Source organism: Gigantopelta aegis, chromosome 15 (genome assembly GCF_016097555.1).
Source record: "Gigantopelta aegis isolate Gae_Host chromosome 15, Gae_host_genome, whole genome shotgun sequence".
In the NCBI taxonomy this organism is placed as follows: domain Eukaryota; kingdom Metazoa; phylum Mollusca; class Gastropoda; order Neomphalida; family Peltospiridae; genus Gigantopelta; species Gigantopelta aegis.
In genome coordinates, this window is record NC_054713.1 from 4762625 (window position 1) to 4778063 (window position 15439).

Here is a 15439-nt window from a genome sequence, read left to right on the forward strand (position 1 = left end):
AACCGCCTACGTGAGGTAGGAATTCGTGCCAGAACGTCCAGTTCGAGGTGTCATCTTAACACCACAACACCGTCGACTCCGACTGCAGTGGTGCCAGATTCAACGACAATGGCCTCAACTGCGATGGAGACAGGTGTGGTTCAGTGACGAGTCCCGATTTCTGCTCCGACGTCATGATGGAAGATGTTGCGTGTATAGGCGTCGTGGTGAACGTTATGCGGCAAACTGCGTGCAGGAAGTGGACAGATTCGGCGGGGGTAGTGTCATGGTGTGGGCAGCCATCTCACACACTGGCAGAACTGACCTGGTCCACGTGCAGGGCAACCTGAATGCACAGGGCTACATTGACCAGATCCTCCGGCCACACATCGTTCCAGTTATGGCCAACGCCAACGCAGTGTTCCAACATGACAACGCCAGGCCTCACAGAGCACGTCTCACAACGGCTTTCCTACAGAACAACAACATTAATGTCCTTCCTTGGCCATCGATATCACCGGATTTGAACCCAATTGAGCATCTATGGGACGAGTTGGACCGACGCCTCCGACAGCGACAACCACAGCCCCAGACCCTGCCCGAGCTGGCAGCAGCCTTGCAGGCCGAGTGGGCCACCATCCCCCGGGACGTCATCCGTACTCTGGTTGCTTCAATGGGCAGGCGGTGCCAGGCAGTTGTCAACACGCGGAGGCCACACCCGGTATTGACTCCAGATGACCTTGACCTTGGTGGTGTGTCCTATCACTTACTCACAATGGACTAGAGTGAATTGTGAACAATCCTGCAACATTTGGTAATTATCGGACTCACCATTCAATAATTAAATCAATTCTCCAAATGTTACGACAATGTGGTTTTGCGTTTCTTCTTTTGAAGAGTATTATATATATGAATAATAGGTGTCAAAGTTACCAAATGTAATAATCAATGTGCTCTAGTGATACCAAAGTAAGCTCTTTTTTAAAAAACAACCCCAACAATCTTTCATTTGATATATACGTTAGTTGTTTATAAATGTCTTTGAATTATTGTAAATTTCCACCATACTGTACGAGAATAAGCTACGTCGTGTCCTTAAACGGGCAGCAATCGCAGAAAAATGTTTTGTTGGCCTCACACGGTGCTAATTTGCTGCGATACGACACGATAACAGATATCGTGGTGTATCCTGAACTGATCTTATCGCCGAGGATCGCACGGATACGGTACGATATCCTACGATTATTTTTATACGATTATTTGTAGACATTTGTGGCGAAAGACAGCAAAATGGGCTGAACTGAAGAATCAACACGTCTGAGATACGACAAGATCGTCTGAAATACGACTCGATCGTCTGAGATACGACATGGTGCTATTCCTTAGGATGTCGTATCGTATCCTACCGTATCTTGTCGCATCGCAGCAAATGCGAACAGTGTGAAGCCGCATTACCGCTGCGATAGATAGTAAGTATTTTACTAGGGGCCGCGGAACAGGCTGGTTGGTGGACCGTGGGGACCTGATCCCCCAACTTTCCCCTGACATTGTGCTCAAAAGGATATAAATGGATTTAAAGACACGAATTTCTAAATGTGATAAAGGAACCATGCTTCGAAGCTCCTTTAACAGGTCCAAGCCCTTTACGCCCTAATATGTCCTTCCCAGGGGTTATCGGAATGACAATGTATCCCCGCCTCCCCTAAACACACACTTTCATATCGCACTGACAGTGTCCCCCCCCCACTTTCATATCGCACTGACAGTGTTCCCCCCCCCCCCCACACACACACACACTTTCGAATACACACCCTGTTTCCAACGATAGTACTTAAAGTGTTTTCTTTTGTTTTACGACACCTCTAGAGCACATTGATTTATTAATCATTGGTTATTGCATGTCAATCGTTTGGTGATTTTGACATATAGTCTTAGAGAGGAAACCCACTACATTTAGCCATTAGTAGCAAGGAATCTTTTATATGCACCATCCCACAGACAGGATAGCAAATACCGCGACCTTTGAGATGCTAGTCGTGATGCATTGGCTGGAACGAGAAATAGACCAATGCCCCCACCGATGGGGATCGATCAGAGACCGACCACGCATCAAGCGAGTGCTTTACTTAGTGCTAAGATCATTTCGTGGGACGAGGTCTATTCAATCTGTCAAGCAACCATTAAATTTGAAGCATAATACCTTAGACACACAGTCAGAATTCGTCGCCGAATATGTCAAAGACAGGACAGGGCCCAATCTACAGAAGTCATTGGAGTGCAACTCGAACTCTAAACTACCATCATGAACATTCCACGACATGTATATACTATTACATATACACGTCATACCATCACACCTAGTTATTATTCTCCGTGTGTCGGGGTTCACGCGTCCGGTGAATACGTATTTATCTACCTGTGAAATCTTCAACTTTTCAAAGAGACCAAATGAGGCGCTCCACTTTTCTAATTAGATCCGTCGCCATGTATCTCTTCGCGTTGAAAGGTAGTGTTTTAACAGTGTCACGCCGCGCGGTCAAGTAGTGCGAATCGTGTAATGGTAAACGCAGACGCACCCGTAATTTAATAAGGAGAAACTTGGCACGATAGATTTTGAAGTCGGGAAGTTGAGTACATTTTAAAAATATTTAACAATTTTGAATAAATTATATATTACATATTTTAAAGTTGCATTCTCTAGAAAATGTTTAATATTTAACATAACAGATTATACAGATTTTAAAGCCGTGAACTTGAGTACATTAAAAATAACTTTTAAAAAATAATGTAGAATAAATCATAACATATATTTTAAAGTTGTATTCTCGAGTAAATTTTTTAACATTTATCACAACAGATTTAAACTTGAATACATCTTAAAAACAGTGAACCAATTCAGAACAAAACATAATATATGCTAGTATTTTAAAGCTGCAGTTTCGAGTACATTATATAGATATTAGTTGATATCTCGAGTACATTTTTAATATTTAACAGAATAGATTATATAGATTTTTGAAGATACATTTCAAACATTTAATGGAATAGACAATATATAATTAAAAGCTGAAATATCGAGTACACATAAAGATTTAACAATCTCAAGTATAATTTTAATATTTAACAGAATAGATTATATAGATTTTAAAGCTAAAATATCGAGTACATTTTTTAATAGATTATAATATAGATTTTAAAGCTGAAATATCGAATACATTTTAATCTTTAACAAAACGATTATATAGATTTTAAATCTGAATTCTCAAAAAATGTTTTTTTTTAATCTTTAACAGAAAATATTATATAGATTTTAAACCTGAAATATCGAGTGCATTTTTAATGTTTAACAAAATGGTTTTATATAGATTTTGAAGCTGAAATGTCGAGGAAATATTTAATGTTTAACAGAGGTGTTTATAAAGATTTTAAAGCTGCCGTGTCGTGTACAGTTTTAATATTTAACTACTTAATTTTTTCCAGATGCAATCCCGAATATATCTTTTTTAATTTGCATGCCATTCTTTGATATTATTTGGCTATACTCGCTATGTATGTATATATATATATATATTGTGAGTGTCTAAAATAACGGAGGGGGCGTGGAATGGTGAGGGGCAGTAAACAAAGAAAGAAGCATAACACAATAATAGATGGTATTGTCTAGTGGTACAGCGCTCGCTTCAGGCGCGGACGGTCCGAGATCGATCCCCGTCGTCGACTACACAAAAAGGTTACATTTTCGGTTGGGTTCTTTTTTCTCTCTCCTTTTTTCTTTTCTTAATAGGAAGCTCAACTGTATCTATAGTCCGTCCCACAGGGAACGCTTGTTTTTCATACTATGAAATTTACTGCAATTTATTTATTTCCGAGCCGATTGTTTTCTAAATTGCACACAAAAATAGTAAAAGTTATTTCCAAAACACTTTAACTCTTCTTCTCACGTCAAACCAAACTGAAGTTATTAACAAAATCCCCCCTCCAAAAAACCCCAACCCCAACATTTTAGTAGGATGATGGGACGGACTATAGCCTAGTAACGGTACGTGAAATAAAACGTAAACTGACAATTCTGAACACATCTACACAATTTCAACGCATTTTACGGTTTAGAAAAAAAAAAGCGTTGCAAAATTAACACATTAACACTCAAAGGGAAATTCACAAAAGTCACAGCGACGTGAAGTCAAAAGCTGACAGTAGAAAATACACATGATCATATATTACAAACCGCGGTTCTTTGACAGCGAGGGTGGAATTACAGACGACAAGTCGTAACTGGAGTACAATATACTAGTACATGTATTTTATACTACACTTGCCCGGGATTTCGGTGTAATATTATTCAATGTCAAAAAGATACGAAACACACGCCTAGCTTTGCTTACCAAAGGTCATGAGAAACGTCAGCTACGACAAAAACTGGCATTTCTCACTGCTGACCTATTCTTTGTAGGCTTAAGCAAAATGGCGTACAGGTATTGCATGGATTAAACTTTAGCCGAAGAAAGCAAAGGGATTAAGAATTACAGCTGTCTGAATCAAAGAAGAAACCCGACACTATATATCATTTGGTTCTTCTCTTTTCCTTTCGTGTTCTTTTTTCTTTTTCTTTTTTTCCTTAATTTGTTTTCGTTTCGTGTTCTTTTTTATTTTATTTTATTTCTTTTCCTACATTTTAGACCAATTTATTTGCTTATTTATTTATTTTGTTTGTTTCTGAAAGTTTAATTGGCCTCTATTACACAAATGGGTAATCAGAAAAGGAAAGGAAACAGAAAACAATGGAAGGAAGGAAAACAAAAAGAAGCAACATTGTTTTAAGGGAGTTAACTCTTCCTGTATTCTTATGGCCAGTGTAACTACATTATCTCTTAGACTCTACCTTTCACAAAGATACGATTACGAATAAGCGTTACAAGGACTGTCCTTCATTAGTTTTGAAAAAAATAACATTCAAACAGACGTTAAATGAAATTGCTAAGATAATATAACTTTCAAAGATATTTTCCCAGGCAGGTATTGCTTTATTCATGTGACGAAAGTGACTGTAATATTTCCTAGACTCTACCTTTCATAAAGATACGATTACAACCTATTTTCAAGCAAAGTTTATTATTTATGAAAAAAACCCATTCAAATTTAGTTTCTAAGATAATATTACTTTCAAAGATTGTTTTCCAGACAGCTATTGCTTTATTCGTATGAACAACATGACTACAATATCTCATAGACTCTACGCTTAACAAAGATGCGATTACAAACAAGTGCTACAAGGATTTCCTTCATTATTTTGAGAGAATAAAAAAAGAACATTCAAACAAAATTTCTATGACAATATTACTTTCCAAGATACTTTTCCCAACGGCTATTGTTTTATTCATACGGGAAACGTCACTATAATATCTCTTAGATTCTTATTTGTGTTATAGTTACAATTTTGAATTGCGAATTACCGTTACAAATATTGTGTTTCGTTGTCATTGAAACGCAAAAAGAGAACACCTTCAAATTTTGACGTCAGTCCTCAAAAACCATCAATAATTCAGATTAAAAAAAACAGAGAGAAAAAACAGAAAGTTTGTTTTGTTTAACAACACCACTAGAGCACATTGATTTTTTTTAATTATCGGCTGTTGGATGTCAAACACTTGGTCATTTTGACATTTAGTATTAGAGAAGAAACCCGCTACATTTTTCCATTAGTGGCAGAGTATCTTTTATATGCACCATCCAACAGACCTGACAGCACATACCACGGCCTTTGATATACCAGTAGTGGTGAACTGGTGTCCGAATCTGGAAATAATTATTTAATCATATTAGCATTACTACCAAACAACTATATAGGGTTGAAAACGAATCACTACGAATTTTTATATGGATTACAACTAATTTTGAGGGTAGAATGATGGAAATACATGGTAAAAAAGTCTCAGGTTAGCACATTTTACTCGAATATCTGTATAATTTTGGGACCGGCCTCGGTGGCGTCGTGGCAGGCCATCGGTCTACAGGCTGGTAGGTACTGGGTTCGAATCCCAGTCGAGGCATGGGATTTTTAATCCAGATACCGACTCCAAACCCTGAGTGAGTGCTCCGCAAGGCTCAATGGGTAGGTGTAAACCACTTGCACCGACCAGTGATCCATAACTGGTTCAACAAAGGCCATGGTTTGTGCTATCCTGCCTGTGGGAAGCGCAAATAAAAGATCCCTTGCTACCTGTCGTAAAAGAGTAGCCTATGTGGCGACAGCGGGTTTCCTCTCCAAATCTGTGTGGTCCTTAACCATATGTTCTGACGCCATATAACCGTAAATAAAATGTGTTGAGTGCGTCGTTAAATATAACATTTCTTTCTTTCTTTCTGTATAAGTTTTGCCCGAATTTGATGTTTTGCTCCAGCACTGCCCCTCCCATGCCCTCATGTCTAGTACGCATATGTGGCTAGAACGAGAAAATGGGCTCACCAACGGGGATCGATTCTAGACCGACCGCGCATCAAGCGAGCCCTTTACCACTGGGCTACGTCCTCCCCCCCCCCCCCCCCAAAAAAAAAAATAAAAAAAGAGAAAAAGAAGAGAGAGAAAAAAAACAGTCTATGCGACTCTTGGAATGTATGTATATACATGTATATATAAAATCTGATAGTACGGCTTTGTCGAGGTCTATTAGCTGACACCGTGATCTCGAGGAGAAACACAAGGGCGCACCTTTCCCATCATCTCGTGGTCCGACCGTGTGTTTTCTGCTTGACTTCTCACCTTTGATGCGACGGGTTGGACAGCCGCGGCTGGAGACTTGACTTAAACTCTATTTACGTGCCTTTATCTGGGCCGGGGAGCATCACGGGACCACGATACCACGTCGCGAAGAACCATCCATCAGACAACTTGACGCTGCGACGTTTGTTTGGAGAACGTAGTAAACCGATATTCGAAACTTTGACGTTGGACCCTCTGTTTCGCTATCACCGAAAAACATCTTTGGGGTTTTACGGGTTTTTAAACATTTCCTTTTTTTTGAAAAGGATTATTGATTCGAGATGTCAGAAGTTAGATGAGGTTTAATACACACGATATGTTCTCGTGAAAAGGGACGTTGTTTGCAAAACATCTTTTCAAAGAGAAGGAAACAACGTCCTCGGACACTGGGCTGTCGGAAGGTGAATTGAAATGTTGGATTTCGTCGTTTATAACATCTCTGGCGTCAACGTGTTGTAATTTAACGCACTGTGGGTGGGCTGATGAGGGCACACAGATTAATCGGCCATCTTTTGCTTACTTTCAATGACCGCATTAAAGATTATGACTTGTTATGGTTGACAGCCATTCCTTTACACTAGGCGCTCCACGAATCGGACTGCTATATCAAAAGCCGTGGTATTCTTCTGTTCTGTCGGTAGGAAGACGCTAATAGAAAGATGTCTCGCTGCTAACGGAAGATATGTAATGGGTTTCCTCTGCAGACCATGTGTCTTCTTTTTCTTACATCCAATAACCGATGAGTCTGCTAATAAACACCGGCACAGCCGTGCTATCAGAATTTATATTATTATATAAACTTTAAAAACGTAGAGAAACCTGAAATATTAATGTTACTATCAACTATTAGACCGAACATACGTTTTGACCACCGACATCTTAGTAAAGAACGTTCAGGTCTGTTTATCAACACACCAAAACGCATTCCATAGTTTGCGTATGCATCACGCAGTTTCTCCGTACACGTGTGTGGGGTGTTTGATAATTTCCAAGAAGGTCGATTAATCACTGTGAAACATTATTTCTTTTAATCTTTTTTTTTATTCTGTTGATCATACAGTTGTTATCGTTTTCTTTTTAGTCATTTTTATTGTTTGAATTTACGATTTACTGACAAAAAAACCCCGTCAACTTTCAAATTTCACTTCTGACCCCAATCGTCCTTCAAGATCTTTGGTGGTCATAAAACCTACTGTAATACTCAAGTACCGGTTGTAATGTTTGCCCAATTAATTCACTATTATCATATCCCCACAGCTAATATACCTTACAATTTTGGCAATTGTAAATTATTATTAGAGTTCCCCTACTTGTTTTGAAGAGTATATATTCCGAGAGTCAGATAGACTGTCTTTGTTCTGGTTGTCTTTGAGTGGGACGTAGCCCAGTGGCAGTGCGCTCTAGTAATGTCGTTGAATGGTAGGCTTAGATGGTGGCGTTGGATGGTATGACTGGTAGGGTTAGATGGTGGCGTTGGATGGTGGCGTTGATTGGTAGAGTTGGATGGTTAAGCTTGATTGTAAGGCATTGTTGGATGGCAGGATTGAGTTTGGTGGTCTGATCTTAGGGTTGATGGTTGGGATTGAACAGTAGGCATGGATTGTAAAGCTACTTTGTAATGATCTCTAAATCTCAGACAACAGTTCTCGAAAGGGAGTATAGCGAAAATTAGAGAGACAGAGGCAGAGAGACACACACAGAGAGAGAGAGAGAGAGAGAGAGAGAGAGAGAGAGAGAGAGAGAGAGAGAGAGAGAGAGAGAGACAGACAGACAGACAGACAGACAGACACACACACACACACATATATATATATATATGTAGACAGAGAGAGAGAGAGAGAGAGAGAGAGAGAGAGAGAGAGAGAGAGAGAGAGAGAGAGAGAGAGAGAGAGAGAGAGAGAGAGAGAGAGAGAGAGATGGGAAACCTACCGCCACGCTGGTTATTTTTACCAAAACAACACTGTTATAGGTACTTTCCCAGACAGCACATTTAGGTACATTCCGTTCAAATTCATTTGTGCAAATCAGGTGAGACTATGTACATCTTGTATTACAAAATAGTTTCCTTTGTTTAACAATAACGCCACAGTACAATGATTAATTCATTTTCGACTATTGTGTGTCTGACATACAATCTTTGAGGATACCGGTTACATTTTCTTTTCATTAGTGGGAAGGAATCTTTAATATGCTCTTTCCCACATTAAAGTACCGCAAATATCACGGTCTTTTATATACCAGTCGTGGAGTATATGATTGGAACGGAGGAAAATGAATACGTCGACTCCTCTGAAGGGGTTCGATCCTACGACACAAGCACCTCAGTCGAGCGCTCTACTGACTGAGCTAGATACAGCTCGATTTCGTACTACAGTGACTCGAATGAGGTGGGCGTGATCGATCGACAACGCGCTTCCCACAGGCAGGATAGCACAAACCATGGCCTTTGTTGAACCAGTTATGGATCACTGGTCGGTGCAAGTTGTTTACACCTACCCATTGAGCCTTGCGGAGCACTCACTCAGCGTTTGGAGTCGGTATCTGGATTAAAAATCCCATGCCTCGACTGGGATCCGAACCCAGTACCTACCAGCCTGTAGACCGATGGCCTAACCACGACGCCACCAAGGCCGGTAGACGCGACCATAACGACACACTTCTTTTTAAAATTGTTATCAACAGTTGAAACCGCCAAGTAAAAGTTGTTTGATTAGTAAAGCTGTATCCTAACCGGACGCGTGCGACACGAGCAACGCGAGCGATGCTTTTAGAAACCATCGTTGATTTCAATTGCTGCATCTTAACCGCACGCGTACGGCGCGACAGATTGATGTAGTCGAGCGCGCGACACAATACCGATAGGAATTGTTTCTTCTTCTTTTTTTTGGTCGCGTGACACGAGCGACAAACATCTATTAACTAATCAAAGAAATTTGACTTGGCGGTTTCAACTGTTGATAAACATTTTAAAAACAAGACTGTCGTTATGGTCGCGTCTAGTTAGGATATAAATGTTGTCGTGTCGCTCGCATCGCTCGCGTCGCACGCGTCCGGCTTAGCATAAAGCTTTAAAGCTGTATCCTAACAGGACGCGTGCGACGCGAGCGATTATTTTTAGAAACCATTGATTTCAATCGCCGTATCCTAACCGCACGCGTACGGCGCGACAAATAATTATGTCGCGTCGCACGCGTGCAGTTAGGATGCGGCAATTGAAGCAATGGTTTCTAACATAATCGCTCGCGTCGCACGTCGCTCATTTTATTTAGCCAGTAACATTGGGTAATACAGCTTTAACAATAAAGTAAATTATCAACTTAATCCTAGGCAGATAATCAAATCTGAAAAACAATTGGTTCTGAATCTAATAAAAGTAAGGGCGGGACGTAGCGCAGTGGTAAAGCGCTTGCTTGGTGCGTTGTCGATTCCCGTCGGTGGGCCCATTGGGCTATTTCTTGTTCAAGCCAGTGCACCACGACTGGTATATGAAAGGCTGTGGTATGTGCTATCCTGGCTGTGGACTGGTGCATGTAAAAGATTCCTTGCTACTAATGGAAAAATGTAGCTGGTTTCCTCTCTAAAACTATATTTCAAAATTATCAAATGTTTGACATCCAATAGCCGATGTCATTCCAACCAGTGCTCCACAACTGGTTTAATAAAGGCCGTGGTATGCACGATCCTGTCTGTGGGATGGTGCATTTAAAAGATCCCTTGCTGCTAATGGAAAAGAGTAGCCCATGAAGTGGCGACAGCGGGTTTCCTCTCTCAATATCTTTGTGGTCCTTAACCATATGTCCGACGCCATATAACCGTAAATAAAATGTGTTGAGTGCGTCGTTAAATAAAACCTTTCCTTCCTTCATTCCCTCTCTGGGCATGAACTTTATTTTTTCTGTATATATTTTTCGGGGGAGCATGACTCGACACCCCTATAAATTTATGTCGCTACAGCTTAGACCCCTCCCTGCTAAAACAACACTGTTATAGGTACTTTCCCAGACAGCACATTTAGCTACATTCCGTTCAAATTCATTTGTGCAAATCAGGTGAGACTTTGTACATTTTGTATTACAAAACAGTTTCCTTTGTTTAACAATAACTCCACAGTACAATGATTAATTCATGATCGACTATTGTGTGTCTGACATACAATCTTTGAGGATACCGGTTACATTTTCTTTTCATTAGTGGGAAGCAATCTTTAATATGCTCTTTCCCACATTAAAGTACCGCAAATATCACGGACTTTTATATACCAGTCGTGGAGTATATGATTGGAACGGGGGAAAATGAATACGTCGACTCCTCTGAGAAGGTTCGATCCTACGACCCAGGCACCTCAGTCGAGCGCTCTACCGACTGAGCTAGTTCCGGCCCGATTTCGTACTACAGTGACTCGAATGAGGTGGGCGTGATCGAGCGTCAACATGCTCTCTCAGAATTTGACCGAAAGACTCAGATTGGATCGTCGCGTCTACGTTTCGTTTTAGGTTGCACGTTTCTAAAATTCCGACGATGATATCGCACGGCCATTAATACAACCTATAGCACACCCCTGCAGTCTAGGCGGTTTTATATTTCTAAAATTATATCAATATTCATTGTGGGAGGTGTCGGGTTTAATACATTATAAAGCAGGAGGTTTAGGTTATAAACCACCATATTTAGATAAATCCACTGATAACCCGGCGTAAAAATATACCTGTTTTATTATTATTATTATTATTATTATTATTATTATTATTATTATTTATATCCTACCCAGGAAAATGGACTAAAATCAAATTGTTCGTTGAGAGAGATAAAAGGAGAGAAGGGCGAACAGAGAGAGAGAGAGAGAGAGAGAGAGAGAGAGAGAGAGAGAGAGAGAGAGAGAGAGAGAGAGAGAGAGAGAGAGAGAGAGAAAGAGAGAGAGACAGGGGCGACTAAACGATAACCTAACGATCTGGGGGGTTTAACTCCCTTAAGCCCGTCTCACACGGTGTCCTATCGAGACCAATACGCACTGTGTGAGGCCGGCTTTAGGCTCTCTTCACAACATCACAATCATCTTTGCAACACTGCATTGCACTGCAAAGTTACACAAATTTAGTGACTTAGGCCCCTGCGCCCCGTTTTACAAAGTGATCTTAACGCTAAGATCACCTTAAGTGCATAAGGTAGCTATGCACTTAAGGAAGGTGATCTTAGCGTTCAAGCTGTATCCTAAGCGGACGCGTGCGACGCGAGCGACACTATAAGATTTATATCCTAGCCAGACGCGACCATAACGACAGACTTATTTTTAAAATTGTTATCAATAGTTGAAACCGCCAAGTAAAAGTTGTTTGATTAGTAAAGCTGTATCCTAAGCGGACGCGTGCGACGCGAGCGACACTATAAGATTTATATCCTAGCCAGACGCGACCATAACGACAGACTTATTTTTAAAATTGTTATCAATAGTTGAAACCGCCAAGTAAAAGTTGTTTGATTAGTAAAGCTGTATCCTAACCGGACGCGTGCGACACGAGCAACGCGAGCGATGTTTTTAGAAACCATCGTTGATTTCAATTGCTGCATCTTAACCGCACGCGTACAGCGCGACAGATTGATGTAGTCGAGCGCGTGACACAATACTGATAGGAATTGTTGTTTTTTTGTGGGGTTTTTTTTTTTGGTCGCGCGACACGAGCGACAAACATATATTAACTAATCAAACAACTTTTACTTGGCAGTTTCAGCTGTTGATAACAATTTTTAATAGAAGACTCGTTATGGTCGCGTCTGGTTAGGATATAAATGTTGTCGTGTCGCTCGCATCGCATAGAATAAAGTTTTAAAGCTGTATCCTAACCAGACGCGTGCGACGCGAGCGATTTAAATGCCGTATCCTAACCGCACGCGTACAGCGCGACAGATAATTATGTCGCGTCGCACGCGTACAGTTAGAATGCGGCAATTGAAAGCAATGATTTCTAACATAATCGCTCGCATCGGCCCATTGGGCTATTTCTTGTTCAAGCCAGTGCACCACGACTGGTATATCAAAGGCTGTGGTATGTGCTATCCTGGCTGTGGACTGATGCATGTAAAAGATCCCTTGTTACTAATGGAAAAATGTAGCTGGTTTCCTCTCCAAAACTATATTTCAAAATTACCAAATGTTTGACATCCAATAGCCGATGTCGTTCCAGCCAGTGCTCCACAGCTGGTTTAATAAAGGCCGTGGTATGCACGATCCTGTCTGTGGGATGGTGCATTTTAAAGATCCCTTGCTGCTAATGGAAAAGAGTAGCCCATGAAGTGGCAACAGCGGGTTTCCTCTCTCAATATCTTTGTGGTCCTTAACCATATGTTCGACGCCATATAACCGTAAATAAAATGTGTTGAGTGCATCGTTAAATAAAACATTTCCTTCCTTCCCTCTCTGTGCAAGAACTTTATTTTTTCTGTATATATTTCACGGCGGAGCATGAGTCGACACCCCTATAAATTTATGTCGCTACAGTTTAGACCCCTCCCTGCTAAAATTTCTGCACACGCTCCTGATTTCTCTCCCCGACTGCCATGTGACTGACTGCCCCCGACCCCATCTCTTTCAGTTCACAATGACAGTGCCCTGGGAAATATCGCATTAGTAGCAAGGAATGTTTTTATATGCACCATCGCACAGGCAAACAGATATAGATTTTACACTATAGTCCTGTTCAATTGTTTAGACCCTAAGTTTTTTTCAAATGTTACGTTTAATTCCTATTTAAACATTGTTTTCTTTGAAAATAACCCAAACCGCGACAGGTTTTATATACAATTCATCATCTAAAATACACGAAGTTGACTTATTTCAATTTTACAAAAATTTTGTATGTTTTGAATGCAGGTCCTTTCTCCTATAAATAACTTAGGCTATTTGCGTAACAAAAGATTAGGATACGAGGCTACGTGAAGGCCATTATATTCGTAACTTGTTTCATTTGAATCAAGGTTATGAATGTTTTGGAATGTAAAATGTGTACCAGCTTTGTCTAACCTTTTCTTTAAACATATACGTAAAATGCATGTAACCAATCAATTTTGTCAATACATTATTTATTTTATTTTAATTTTATAAATTATATATTTACATACCGTACCTAACCTAACACAACTGGGTGTAGTAAGAAACAAAAATCAGCTTACACAAGGTCGGGGTGTTACAGAGTCCACAGTGTTAGGTCCGCTAGGCCCTCCTCTTTCCACAATGGTTTTCTTTTAATCGGGATCCCTGGTAAAATCTATAGTATTTATGGTGGTGCTGGGGGGGGGGGGGGGGGGGGGGGGGTGTACTTTTGTAGCGCGCAAAGCAATTTTGTAAACCAAAAAGCTATTGCTCAGACTTTTCCAAGGGTTCCACCACTTGCCCATCCCCTAGACACGGCTCTGAATGTCCAAAATACGATAACATTGCTTATACATATCAAGTCGATGGTCAATAATATATTATTTCGAAGTATAATATATGATTGCACGTGCTGTTGCAGCATTGTGTAAACCACATGAAATACAAGTTTAGAAGGGTATATAAGATCACAAAAAATGTATTACTAGATGTGACGGTACATGCTCTTAATTTCTTTTCGCCTGTGGCGATATTAATTGTTTTAGAGGGCCGTGTGCAGTTCTAATATGCACTTAAGCCCAGTTGGCCAGTAGTTACGTAATACCTCCGCTAGTTCGGTACGTTCGGGGTATTGCTGGCGGACTTATGATAAATAGCTAGGGTTTTAGAGATATCAGGGTGAAACATAGGAAGGCTGCGGGGGAAACGGACGTCGTCTACTGAACGAAATATATGAGTTCAGCCCGGACGTGGTAATTATATATTATTTCTGCTCTGTTGTATAACCTTGATGTGATTGATGTGACTTTAAATATTTTAATACTGTATTATACCAATATTATTTAGACGGTGCTGCCGGTCACCTGACGCAGTAATCTGTAGGCTCACTGTCCTAAATAATTATTAAGGCTTAGCCAGTCATCCTAGAGGACCTAGGTAAACTGTAGGTTATTGTCTTTATTGTGATAGGTACCTGTATTAATTCTGTGTTACAAGGTTACTGAATGAGTAGTTAAGGGTTAATTAAAAATTAACCAGTTAGGAATAGAGTTGTAATTCCTTTATTAATTAAGTTCCCCTGGCAGCGTTTCTCAATTATCACACGTTATTGAACGAGTAGTAAGGGTTAATTAAAAATTAACCAGTTAGGAATAGAGTTGTAATTCCTTTATTAATTAACTTCTCCTGGAAGCGTTTCTCAATTATCACACGTGTGGGTGTTGTGTCACGGTGAAGTGATTAGCATATTGTGTAAACTAGACACCTAGAGATTAATTAATTAAGTGATCAGTTCTGGGTTGTTATTATTTGTTGTTGTTAATTAACTACTGCGGCAGTACATTTGTCAGCGAGGGTTAATACAGATTCCAAAGTGTATTGTGTTTTTGTTGTGTTTTCTAGTGAACTAAACGTGCTATACTTTATATAAGATCTTATCTCTGATCATACCTAGACGAGCCAGCGGGTATAACTGCCTGTTACAGAGAGATCTAATAGATATACAGTTAGGAGAGATATTTGGACAATCGTGTTTCATTCAGTTACGGGTATTATAGGATCCCCGTGACACTAGACATTCCATACATTATTGTTATTTAAGTAAAATATAGGTAAAT

The 15439-nt window shown here is 40.1% G+C and overlaps 1 protein-coding gene across 2 annotated transcripts in view; it reads right to left on the reverse strand.

The window, feature by feature from the left end:
- Positions 1-15439, reverse strand: part of LOC121390154 (alkaline phosphatase-like) — a 96642-nt gene that overhangs the window by 48526 nt on the left and 32677 nt on the right. The gene's annotated exons all lie outside the window — the stretch shown is intronic.